Genomic DNA, 14613 nt, shown 5'->3' with positions numbered 1-14613 from the left:
GCGTGAAATCATCAATTTCAGTATCTCCCATATGATATTTATAATGCACATTTGTATTGCCTGCGTACAGTACTTTACACTTTTCTCTATTAAATGTCATTTGCCATGTGTCTGCCCAGTTCTGAATGCTGTCTAGATAATTTTGAATGACCTTTGCTGCTGCAACAGTGTTTGCCACTCCTCCTATTTTTGTGTCGTCTGCAAATTTAACAAGTTTGCTTACTATACCAGAATCTAAATCATTAATGTAGATTAGGAATAGCAGAGGACATAATACTGATCCCTGAGGTACACCACTGGTTACCTCGCTCCATTTTGAGGTTTCTCCTCTAATCAGTACTTTCTGTTTTCTACATGTTAACCACTCCCTTCAAGTGTGAGGGATTTTAATTTTCATTACAGCATGAAAATGTCTAACCAGATCAGATAATCTGGTTCCCTCCAGTTTTTGTAATGTCTTATCAGTAACTTTAAACATGCTCAATCATAAAATCTGTATAAAACTACAAATAGAAAGAGCATTTTAATTACACTATTTGTAATCCAGTTTCACCCCACAACTTAGAGTTTGTTTTTCACACTTTTCTGAAGATCATACATTCTGGTATCCTTTCAATATCTCTGTATGTTATAATGAGACATATTGCTCCAGGGCTGACACTGTATAGTCCAGCTGTTTAACCAGCTAGACTGTCGCCCACTTGAGAATACTGCCATTTCTAGTTTTCTCATTAAATATGTTGCAGTGAAACTGTTTACTGGAAGAAAAAAAACTCTGCAGTGTTTGACCACACCATCCAAGAATGGTTGCCCTTTTCTTTACTCATTCAGTGCCCACACTCCACCGTGATGTTGGCATTTACGCCAGGAAACCTCCCACTTTCTCACACTGCCATTTACTCAGAACCCCTAAGTTACAAGAATACGTCTTATTGTTTGCCTATACATTCCATGGCAACTAAAGTTGTCTTGTTATCAGCTGGTAGTTTCTAGAAAGTGATTAGCACTCCCTCTTTAAAACAACAATGTTATTGACTGGGGGGGGGGGGGGGTTTGATTGGAGCAGTAAATAGAACCAAGTGTGATAAACAAGGTTCTGTTACTAGGTTGCCTTCAGGAACACCTTTTGGAGCTGGAAGCCAGAACATCTAAACAACAGGAAAACAAACTATTTTTAGCAGCTAAGCCAATTCTGCGCTAGATATACCAATATTTCATGCTCTAAATCAATAATAAAAAATACTGTACATGTTTGGCTGAGCATACATTTTCATAACAATTTTCTATATAGCCAGTATATGGTAATCAGTTTGATGATGCATAGCTTCAAATAGTTATCAACTATTTTTGTGCAAAAAACCTTTTAATAACCAAACATTACTGATTTAGACAGCAAAGATTTGTCTTTATCCTCAGGCAATGCATGAGGCAGCACAAAAGACTAAAAGAGCATAACACAGTGTATGTAAATGTTTCTAAATTACAGTTGTTTTTCTTTTTTTTTTGCTCTGGCTTAATGTCAGGAAAGGCTTTAGATAAGAAGATACAAGCTCAGAAAGTACAGCGAATGTCACACATTCTGCCATTTGTTTTAGTTCTGATGTAGAGCCTGAAAAGTGAAAGATGTGGTTCCCTGGAGAGATGCAAAGTGATTGATCAATGTTTCTCACAGATACTTTTCCCCTTTCCCTTCCCCCATCAGACCCCACAGCCAGGTATGAACTTGGAGCACCACATGTAAGGCTACTTCTAGGTTGTGTTAAGTTTTAGCCTACAAAAGTACAACAGTTTAATATAATTGCAGATGAAATGCCAATATTTGCTGTCAACAAGAAGTCTTAGCAAAGCTAAAAGTAACTGCTGTGTTCCATGAATGCTTCTGCTGAACAAGGGGGGGTCTTTTACTTTTATCCTGGGTCAAACAGCTGGAAGCCAGATAAGAATGGAGACACTAGCAAATCTGTAAAGAAGGGATCAATATCTTACTATTGAACTTTTTCAAATGTAACATTTAACGGATTTTATTGAAAGCCCCATGATATGCTGTTAGATTATTACAGCACTGGGATATACTTGAACATTTTTATGTACACCATTGTATTGACCTTTTCTTTCTAAAATACAAAAATCAGGTACTCTTGCTTAAATGTAAATATCAAAGGTGAAAAGCCAAATTAAATATTATTATTATTATTATTATTATTATTATTATTATTATTATTATTATTATTAATAATAATAATAATAATAATAATAATAATAATAATAATAATAATAATAATAATAATAATAATAATAAACAATACTTATGTGAACGATAATTTCCCTATGAACGTCTGTGTTTTATTTCAGAGTAGCAGAGGGCCGAGGAAATCATCCACCCCTTCAAAAATGCCAAATGTACTTTCAATTCTGTTTCTTTGTAATAATACATGTAGTGATCCTGCACCCCCTTGCCCTCCCAAAAACGTTTTAAGAATACAGAACATTAAAATTATTTGTTAAAAAATAAACTTGTTTTACAATTTTTGTTATTCTATTTTCCAATATTTTTCTTAACATTTCGTTTAAAATAAACACTGATAGTTTTGCAATTTCAGTCTGTTGTATCACAATGAATTATGACTAGGGCCCCAGAAAATTCACGACATCACGAATTTCACGGAAATCATGTATTTGAATGCCTACCGCGGAAAAATATGCATTTTATTTTCCTTTCAGTATTTTACATTACTCTTCACCTCTCCTCATGTCATACTTTATCAAGTAGAAGCAGCGCTACAGTAGCTGTACACGGCTCTGGTGTCGCCATGCATTTGGTTACTACGGCAACAAGGTCAAACAAACACCGGCATTGTTATTGGTGAATTCCTCATACTCTGACATTTCTACATAGGGTGCATACCTAAACTCAATGGTAGTTTTCAGCATTGAGTCAACAAAAACGTCACTAAAAGGTCAACATTTGCGGGTATTTAGGAACACTTTGTTGATTAATGGACGTCATGCAGTGGCTGCTGCAGCTGTCTGTGAGGTTTTATGTTGAGAAAAAAATTATAGAAATATCTGACAAAGAAGATGTTATGATGGAAGCTGTGGCTATAATGGCAGCTTACTGATACAAAGCGCAATGCAGAGGAAAAGTGCGCAGCTATGTCCCAGGCTTGGCTTTATTCCGAAATAGATTTCAAGTCGCATTTCGGACATTCTCAGAGCTCAGTGCCGGGGTATATGCTAAAACATAGCTAATTCTCCTTTAATGTTATACAATAAAACTGTTTTACAATAATAATGTCTTATAGTTACTTTTTTTTGCAGTTTGCACAGTTTTATAAATTAAAAACAATGCTTTTGTTTGTTTTTAACATTTACTGTTTTGAAGTCGATCTGCTTTGTAGCACAGTTTGATGCTAGCTATGGGTGCCACCATCATTTTTTTGTTGAGCAGCTCACCAGCTCTTAGAGTCGGTGAGTTTGCTGAGAGTCAGCGTTGAGCCATTATAGCACGTCACTAGTCCTCATCGTTGAAGTTAGGAGCGGTGTTTGGAGGCGTTGCTACTCATCGTTGAGTTTAGGAACGCACCCATTCTACTGGAAATGTATAGTGTGTATAAAGAAAAACACAAAAGCTTTGGTTTTGTCAGTTCAGGTTTGCAGTTAACGTTTCTCCTGTGTTTAATAGTTTGGGATTAGAGGCAGCAAAATAGGCCATGGGAATTACACGGTCATTTAATTAATATGTCAACATACGTTTCAAAGGTTTATAAAACTCAAAAATGTTGCTGAATTGTCATCAAGGTTGTTTTTAAAAAATCTTTTTTGTCTGCATGTTACTTATTTTTTGCAGACAATGCGGACCAGTTTAAACGACTTGTTTTCAGCAGATGTTAGTTACATTTTTAAAGAATGTTTCAATAGCGACTCCTGTTCCAATGTACATTTTAAAGAGTTGACAGTAGCTAGGCTAAATGTTTAATTGTTTCAGCCTTGGTTTTTGGGTGATGTTCTTCATGAACTATCAATGACAACACATTTTAGGCAACTTGCATCAGTAGAATATAATGTAAATAGAATATGTGTTTTGTGGTGGTTTTTTTTTTTTTTTTTTTTTTTAATAAAATGGCGGTTTCGTGACACTGTGAAATTCTTTGTTTTTTATTGTCATTTGTGAATTTCTTTAAAACATACCGTGAATTGTCTGGGCCGCTAATTATGACACATAATATACTGTATGCCGTTTTCATATAAGGCTTGAATTCGAGCATGCGCTCTCGTAATTTATATGTTACAGTCTTATTATGCACACAACTGGGTGTGCGTTATTATTATTATTAGTAGTAGTAGTAGTAGTAGTAGTAGTAGTCGTAGTAGTAGTATCACTATTATTGTTATTGTTGTTGTTGTTGTTAGTATTAATATGTATTTATTTATGTACGTATTTATTTATTCATTTCAGTGCTTTGAAAGTTGCTAAATTGATGTCTAGTTTATTTATCCACACAGCAGGGGCAGCACAACTCTTGACATCTTGAGCTTTCCCAGTTGCCATGTGTCACTCCTCCAACAAGCTCCAGGGGGACCACCCTCTTTGAAAGCAGTTCTGTCTCCATGCTCACCAATTCTTTGGCCTCTCTTTTTGAAACAGCCTGCAAATGTGCCGAATACTAGTTGTGGCAAATGCTGACTTAAACTGGGATTGAATCCAGGCTTCCACACGTGAATGTACTGAAGATACACATGAACACTTTCCTACTGTTGTCATAAACAAAAGTTAGTGGTACCTGCTAATGAAGGCAATGGGCTTTTAGGTGTGAGGTATTGTTCCCTATGGTTTCCTATAGTAAAACCTGGTTTGGGTAAACATTTATTTCCTAACACAGCTTGTATCTTTAAACAATCCACCCTAAAGGATTCTAATCTTGTCTGCAATTGTTTTTAATCAAATTGTATCGATTGTCTTGTCTATTTGATTGTATTTACTTAGTCTTTTTTGTTATAAGATGTGTGCTGCTGCTGACAGGATGTCCCTGTAAACACTGTTGCTTGAAATCACAGAGGGTCAACATGTATAAATAAATGAAAAACAATTGAAAATGCCTATAATCTCTATACAAAGAATTATAAAATAATCAGAAAGGTAGGCCGGAGTTTAACATGTGTTATTCCATGTTTCACTTTCTTCCATATTATAATGTTTTTTGTCATTAGAATCATTACACTGTAGATTTTAAGAGATGTACTGTAAGTCAAACATGCGATACAGTGCAGAGGACAGCATGTTTGTTTTCAGTTAATGCATACTGATAAACTGACAGTATTGAACACAAACTATTATATGTCAGATTTATGAAGGCCCTTTACACCAAAGTGCAAAACGAATGCTCAGCTCGTCAGGTTAATTCAAGGACTCAAAAGTATTCTGTCAATATTACAAACAGCACAAAGCAAAAAAAATGCAGTAAAGTTATTTTTTATTATCGATATTTATTATTTTAAAGAACAAGTAAACGATAGTCTCTGATGCTCTTGATGTAATAAACCATGTATATTAAAGTGTCACACATTCTGAAGGCAAGCCGTGTGCAAAAATACTGAAAGTGTTTTAACTATGCAACTTGTCTTCAGAATGTGTGACACTCTAATATGCATGGTTTACTACATCAAGAGCATCGGAGGCTTTCGTTTAATTGCTTAAAAGGCTGGATTTACATATATTTTCATATATAAAGAGTGCACTGTCTTGAGCAGGAATCCATGCATGGAGTTAATAAGAAATGTCATTTTAAATCTGTTAGGCCCAGCTTTAATTCCAGTGAGGCACTCACATATTTAAATCAAATACAAAAAAACATGGTCATTAATGGTTTTCCATGGGTTAGTTAAAAAAAAAATGCATAAGCTGGATGAACAAGCCTGCTTATACACTGAATTAATTACAAAAGAATATAGTTAGAAGTAGCACAGCATTGAATTATCAAAGGTACTTTAAGGCTTTGATATCACTGCCTTTATATTCTTTTTTTTACAAATAATTATTCTTAGACTTCAAAGTACCAGTTTTAGTTTTTAATGTACAATAGAAGGTTCCAGGAGGTAGGTTGTGATCCAGTTTGTATGTCTTTATCTGCAGCCAGTATACCAGTATACTACAACCATACTTCCCGTCTGTCCAGCCATCTGTATTCCATACTGTATCTTAAAAACTGCGTAAGTGATAGAGGCCATGATGACATTGCCTGTTTAAGGCTTTGACTGCAGACAACAGAATACCTGATTCTAGTTAGATGAGCTTAATGACCCTTTTTATCAAGTACAAGTGTAAAGGCACATTTTCTGAAACAAATACAACTATTTTAATGCTATAAACTAGTAAGAAACTACACCTAACAATACAGTTTAACTGCTTCTACTTGCAACAAACTTGTATCTTGATGTGCTCTACCATCAAAATGATTATATTCTATCCTTTGCCCCTTTGTACAAGTAGGCATTAGTCCATTCCCAATAATACCTGTAGAGACACAAACTGTAAAACTAGAAGACACTTAGGGGTTGATTTGATCAACCTATAGCCCTACAAGGGAATCCATCTGGATAGCATAAAGCACTTACTTTTAGTGGCAACCAAGGAGAGGTTGTTAATGCAATCCACTGTGATTCCCCAGTGTTGTAAAATGCTGTGGTTTAACCTGTTAGCATCAATAACTGTATAATATTTTTTAATTTGTGTTGCTGTAATTATTTTATTGTACCCTGTTTTGTGATGACTCTATAGTGATAGGCTGCTGATAAAATCTAGATTGCTGTTGTACTCCGCCAGAGTCATATTCAGGTAAAGATATTTTACAGGTGCCTATAATATCATTTAAAAAAGTGAACAATCTTGCTGAGTTTGCTTGATTCAAGTGTAGAAACAATGGTTATTGAGTCAGTCGCCTCAAGAGGGTATTAGAGTGCTTTATTCTTGATATAAGAGCCCCCAAAGTCTCATACCAAGATAAGTTTGTGTGCAAGCCATTTTCACTATTTTATTTATTTGATTTTTCAAGTAAAAATAACAAAGTAAGCTACTAGAATTAAGTAATACTGTAGATTAAACAAAGAAATAATATTAAATTAAACCCAAAATGAAATATGTATATATATATATATATATATATATATATATATATATATATATATATATATATATCATATTTCAAAATATATATACAGCTGTATTTCATTTGTAAGCATGTTTTTTGCCAGAGTAATGCATGCCTGTTCTTATTCCAGAGGTTTAAAGGGGAGAGATACATGTTTTATGCTCTGCCTGGGAGCTCTGAAATCCTACTTGATCCACACAGCTCAGAGTATTAATACCACTCATATTTCACTCCAGCTTCATTGATTATAGGCACTACAAAACACCACAAGTTCTGAACACAGAAAAGCCTTTGCTCCAAAGTATTTGCCTGACAATAAACTGACTGAAGCGATAAAGAAGGTACTCTATAAAATAAAATAAAAAATAGTCTATTCTGTATAGCATTCCTCATTCACCCACACCCAAAAAGGCAAGAAACCAATAAAATATCAGTGAACATTTGTTTACCTAACTCATTTTCATGTGTGTTTGAATTTATGGCATAGTTGGTATAGTTCAGTAGTTGTGGTTTTTGTACCGTCAAGTCCTTGGGATGCTAAAGTGCAACATGAAATAATCATGTGAGTAAAAATATGGGGGCATTTACAGGGGCAGCATTATAAATTAAACTACAGAGTGAAATGTACTTAAAGAAAATACTGCACTACAAAGACGCTCTTCGTGTACCCTTCAACAAAGGGTTTTTTTTTTTTTATATAAATGTTAATCTGATGAACCTAAACCACCCAAGATAATGGAAATGGAAAGTTCTGACCTTTTCCTCTGCTTTCAGCCAAAACGTTGTAGAATTAAAACCCTTCTGCACGTTTTCAAAAACAGACATTAGCATTTTTAACCCTTGGTCCATACTATTTTTCAATCCCCTTTTTTTTAACTACAGGCACAAAATGCACTGTGTCCGCTTTGTAATTCTTTTTGTTTTCTAGGTAACATTTTGTCTTCCTTCTCTTCCCAGATTGTTTTTCTCCTGACACACAACACTGCCATCTAGTGGAAGGCTACAGCGTGTTATTTTTTATTATTTTTAAATAAAAAATAAAAAGGCAAAATGATTATTAAATATTATTAGTTTATTATCCAAGGTGACTTACAGAGACTAGGGTGTGTGAACTATACAGCAGCTGCAGAGTCACTTACAATTACATCTCACCTGAAAGACAAAGCACAAGGAGGTTAAGTGACTTGCTCAGGGTCACACAATGAGTCAGTGGCTGAGGTGGGATTTGAACCAGGGAGCTCCTGGTTACAAGCCCTTTTCTTTAACCACTGGACCACACAGCCTCCTAAATACACTACCAGTCCCAGTCACCATTACACAAACAGCTGTTCTGTGCTTATTCATCTGTCCTGATACATGTTGGGGGCAGTGTGTGTTTGTGTAATATTACCATGTTTTTCAACACAAAACACAAATCAAGGCATTTGTCTTGAACCCACAACTCATACCTGGCAGAGAGAACCATGAAAATCTGGCCTGCAAATCCCTATTTTAAAAAAAGGCTTTAATTTCCCAATCCCAGTAGGATGACTGAACATGTTGCAGTCAATCCTGTTAAAAAGGAAAAAAAATCTTCTAAAAGTAATAATAATATAGATAGAAGAGAAACATGCACAATAAATATTCTGTAGATATCATGGTTAATGTTAAACAGGTGTGTTGATAATTTATGACTATGTTCAGCCCTTTTGCATGTTTTTCCATTCCTTTGGAAAGCACTGCAGTTTATTGTGTGTTCACCATACTTCAGTACGATGTTAGTCCTACAGTGCTAATGTTGCTAGTTGTCACCTCAGAGTTTCATGTTTATTTTTATTAAGCAATAAAAAAAATATATCAAACGCGGTCTCCTGTGTTTTTATAGGCTAATGTTTCTGTAATCTCTATATCCTGTTGTGTTTACATTACCATTTTGGCTTTTTTATATTTATATTTTTTTGTTTTTTTTGCTTTGGCTCCTTTTTCAAACATGTCCTTTTCCCCAGAGGTCTCTTTTCCATCTCGGCATGGCTGCTACAATTGGCACTGGCAGTGATACCCTACAGCAGTCAGTGGAGTTTGCTCTGATACGTCTCTGCTATGCAGGTAGGGAATGCCAATTTAGTTTTTCCCACAAATTTGCTTTTTTGAAAGATAGTTTGAAGCCATTTGTGTTTAATATGTGACCCGAAGTAATTAAATGTTTCCTGAGAAAGAGGCTTCATTTTTGGTTGCTAACATTTACTGATGCGAATTTGCTGAGCCTGGGGTTCACAGTGGAATGCTGTGCTTACAAAGCTGTGGCCTTCACAAATCCAGTTGACATTGTGTGCCCTCACAAAAATCTTAGCATTGGTACTTTACAGTTGTATTGCTTTTACGGAATATAGCTACTGACAAATGCTACCATTTGTCCTAATATATCTTATATGATCTATAAAGTACTTTATAAAACACTATTATATGAAAAATACATTGTCGTTGTAATTGTCTTTATTCTCATATAACAACTCTTTGTTTATAGGGAATGTATGTTACCATTCCTGGCTTTGTTTTACAAGATACATTTACAGCAGAACAGGAACAAGTGCTGTATTGGGAAGAGAGGACGTCTAAAAACATCCCAATCTAATGCAATATATAAAACCAAAGCCAGCAATTCCCTGTCATACTGGTGAAGTGATGACAGCCAATCAAAACTGATAGCATTTATTTTTGACACAGGCACAACTGCCTGCAGAGGCGTGTGCTCCAAAAAGAGAGCTGTCTGAAACTAGATGTTACAAATTCTAATACAGCAACAAGAACAACAAATAATAATTGAAGCAAGACAGACAGACAGGCAAACATGTTTTGAGCCGTTGCATGGCGGAATTATTGAATGTAGTGAATGCAGATGGCAGTGTAACCTGATATATATTTATATAACTATACTATATATAGCAATAATAAGTCATAACAATTGTAGTTATCCCTATGGGTGTTTAACTCTGATCTATGTATTAGTTAGACCATTGTCAGTAAAACACATTACATATATTTGCTAGTATGTTTATACTTTGCTGTCATCCAGTGACAGAAATCTTTGCGCTAGTGATTGGATACAGTATAACTGATTCATTGGACTTGCAAACAGGAACTGCTTCACATCAGTTATACTGTATCCAATGCTGGATTGGTTTTCCATTTATCAGAAATCAGTTCCACACTGCATTTCAATAGAAAGAAACTGTAGGAATAATGTGACTACTTGAAAGCATATCATTTTAAGACTAGACTGCTCTTCATCTCTGGTATTGTTCTCTTATATCAAAATATGTGCTATATGGAATAGAAAACACATTACTTTGAAGGGGTTAGCTGGCTCTAGATTTGTGTTTAAGAGTGAATAGAATAAATAGGAGGACTAAGTAAAATATGCTTTTGAAACAGCAGCGATTTCACAACCATGAAGCTGATAAGGAGGAAATAATTGAGATTATGTGAACAGCAAATGACAGACCTTTGAATTGCTCCTTCCAAGTGCATGAGCTAATTTAACATGTGCAATGAATGGACCTGAAGAAGTCTGATATATAACTAAGCAAATCAATAAATAACTACTATTATTATTATTATTATTATTATTATTATTATTATTATTATTATTATTATTGAATACTACTACTACTACTACTACTACTACTACTACTACTACTACTAATAATAATAATAATAATAATAATAATAATAATAATAATAATAATAATAAAACTACAGTTTTAATCTCATTATAGTGTATGATTTTGTTTTCCTAATTGACTAAAACAAATTAACAACAGGCAATTAGTGTTTTACAACCTGCTGTAAATTTCCTCCAAGGACACAGTAAGCGAAACATTACCTGTAGTTCCCTGGGGGGGTGGGGGGATTCAAAATATGATGAAATCCCTTCCACACCGGTTTAAACCCACAAGCTACCTACAGTCTGTAATTGCCCAGTTTGATTGCTCAGCCTGAATGTAAATACAACAAATCCAGCGATCATTAACAGTGTATTCCATTATTAACATAACAGTGGGGATGTTACTAGTGAGACATTGTGGGCCAAGGTTACAAGACTGCAGAATGCTGACCACATTGAAAACCAATGGCTTAAAAACAATAGGGTTTAGCTTTTCTTCAATCCCCAGCAATTTATTTTTTAAGTGTTCCGCTACTCTTGAAACTGAAACAACTTCTCATTAATTAAAATGGAGAGTATTAATAGGTATATTTGCAAAGATTATCATTCCAGTTTCGTGTAGCTAGATTAACATATCCAGTGTGTTTGAGGAATAACCCAAATCAATGTTCTTTGTGAGGATTTGCATCAGTACTAAATCTTTAGTTAATCGCTTGTCATCTTTAATGCATCTCAAAGTGTTTCAAGGAGAAACTTCTTTTAACAACAAGTTCTATGTCTCTCTCCAACTGTCTCTTTAGAGTTCATACCTTATAACTCTGTAACAAACTAAAAGGACGATTATCAGATCCATCTAACAAAGCATTCAGAACTTATAAGCCTTTACTAAAATCAAACATACATCAAATCAAGAAAAAGTATAAAGTGCAGCGCTTGCAGCTCATGCACAAAAAAAAGATGTAGGTAAATTAATTACCTGGCCTTTAAGTGGGAAAGACTGTTGAAACCACCTAAATGAATGCAATACTTTGAACACAGTGAACATTCAGCATCTTTTAGTTGTAAATGTAATTACATTTCCCTATTGATTAAATGTGTTTCTGCAGCATCCAACTAATTTAATGCTAGGTCCCCAGCAACACTGCTCACTGAAGATAAACATACAAGCTTTGTGACGGAGGTCTGTACTTTTGTATTGCTTATAACTATAGCTACATGAAAAATCGTATCAAGCAATATGATAACATATTAAATAAGCTCCTGGCAGGATATCTCAAAGCAGGACAGCTCATTTCAACATTACCATTTAGCAAATGCCAAGTAACCTCACAGGTCATAAAGAAACCCAATGATTTAAATAAATAAGAAAAAAAAAAACCTTCCAAAGATCTGTTCATAAACATTGTAAGAAAGAAAGTGTAATTCATTTCCTGAGTACAGTGTATCACTATGCTTCACTCACAGGCACCTTTGTTCAGTTTTGAACATGGTAATGAGCTAGTGAATATCTACCAGAATGTGATATTGGAAAAACTTAAATAAAATCACATGTACAGTTTAATCCAAATGTAATTATTTCACATAAATGTCAAATGGTAGGACTTTTTTTCTGTGATATTGTAGTAAATGTAACGTTTTTTAATCCCTTCAGGTGCACTATGAATTGAGTGGTTGTTCAAACAGTTTCTTCTTAAAATACATTTGAGAGTGACTCAAGCATCACATATGTCCCTTGTACCTTAAAGGGTTAATAATGTTTCAGAGTTGTTTTATATGAATATAAAATAGTTTGATATTCAGAAAACCATTCCTCTGTCTATAAAGTTAAGTCATCTATCAATTACCACAAAACCCAAAACACTACTGTGAGGCAATATAACCAACAGCTAACCTCAACAGCTAGCTGACCTCCTAAAATTGTGGTTTCTAAAATGTAAGAATCTGGTGCTATTTTCAATAACAATTAGATATTACTTCAAATTTGCTTTTTTTTTTATAGTTTGTAGTATAAATAACTATATTTTTTGGTCAAATGCTTTGGAAAAGCAACAAGAAATCCACAAACTTGACAGTCCTCATTGTAAAAAAGTGATAAAGGATTGTGCAAAATGGATAACAAATATAAATATTTTAGTAGAATCATGAGGAAATACTATTGAGTGCTTACATTAGAAAAATAACAGAACTCAGTTTTAATAGCTAATGATGCAATTGGCACATATTTAAAATGGTGAGACGGTCAGTATTATCAAGTGCAGTATGATGTTAAGCAGTTGATCCTGTTAAAAACTATAATTGGATTATTGCCTACGTGGTCTCTAATACATTTACAGCTTTCATTATTTTCTTCAAATGCCTCATTTCCATAGCAACTAGGATTGTGAATAATTCTTCTTTTCATAGAATGGATTCATCAGTGCAAGACTTTTTAATGTGATAGCCCTTGAACTATGTGAACACCACAGTCAAACATATCTTTCAAGTAAAGCAGTCATGTATTCCTTTCAGTTGAGTTCTATTTAGAAACTGAATTACCATGCAGGTACTGTTAGATAGGACCCTTCGTCTTTACACATTATACTGTTACAACTTCACACATTTTTTATTCTGTAAGCAGCCAGACATCTTACATTTGTTTGCACAGATGGCACCTCTGTAAGTAAAGCCTGCTATAGATCATATAAATGCGTCAATACATCTATAAGAAGAATGACTTTGGAATGTCTGTCTAAAAGATTGAAATATCCGCTATGATTTATCTACCAAGTTGTTTGTTTATTATAAAAACCCTTGACAGTCTGTGGCCTACTGACAAGGCTTGCTGGAATAACCTATAACATCCAATTCAGACAAGTGTAATGAGCTCCCTGCTGTCAGATTTGACGAGGAATTTATCATCTCAAATAAGAGGGCAAAATGTGACAAACACTTGTGAGGAAATGACCTCGGAATAAGGACAAGATGATTCTGAAATTACCCAACTTAGCCTATGCATCAGTTCCTGGTTGTTAATTAAATGTTAGAGCGATATTGCCTATTGAAAAGTTGCTGCCAAATTTCTGTTGACAAAGCAAAGACTCCTACAGTGGAAACTTAGTATCCAGGGAGACCTTGACTCTTCAATTTTCTCTATAATGAAGTACTTGAATCTAAAAAGAGTTTTCAAAAGGGAGGAAAGTCATTTGAAATGTTTACAGTATTTATTAAAAAATAAAATACTGTGGTGGATAAAACTTTAGGCATACTTTAAGCTTTTGTAAAATACAAAAACTACATAGGTCTCTGTCTAACCCTATCTTTAGCTAACGGAATTGCACTCCAGTGAGATTCCTCTCTTTTAAGAATTGTATTACCAATCAGCAGTGTAGCTCCCGAGTGTCTGGCGAATGAAATAACGTGTTTACTTCTCATTTTAGATCCAAAGAGTTGCAGGCATGTTTCTAGTTGGCTGTGAAGTAGTGATTAACTACTGGGAATAGACAGCTTTAGTGTGCAGCTGTTCATTAACATGTTGCACATAAAACAGTAATAATGTCAAACTGAGCTTCTGTCTGTTATTTAGCAAAATTCTAATATTTTCCTAAGCTGTTCAGTGCACCTTTAACTTATAGTGGCAGAGTTCTATTATGTTAAAGGTTTTTGGCTTATGATCTAACAATATAACTAACTTGCCATCATAGACCTTCAGCTTCTCTTGTTGTTAATCTGTGTCTGAGAGTATCTGTTTCGATGATTGGTTGCAACATCAGTATATCAACATGTTTACATGTGAGTAAAAGTAGCAGGAAAATGGGTGATTGATAAACTAGTTACATCAAAGATACA

Source organism: Acipenser ruthenus, chromosome 2 (assembly GCF_902713425.1).
Source record: "Acipenser ruthenus chromosome 2, fAciRut3.2 maternal haplotype, whole genome shotgun sequence".
Taxonomy (NCBI): domain Eukaryota; kingdom Metazoa; phylum Chordata; class Actinopteri; order Acipenseriformes; family Acipenseridae; genus Acipenser; species Acipenser ruthenus.
Note: the sequence above shows the minus strand (reverse complement) of the source record.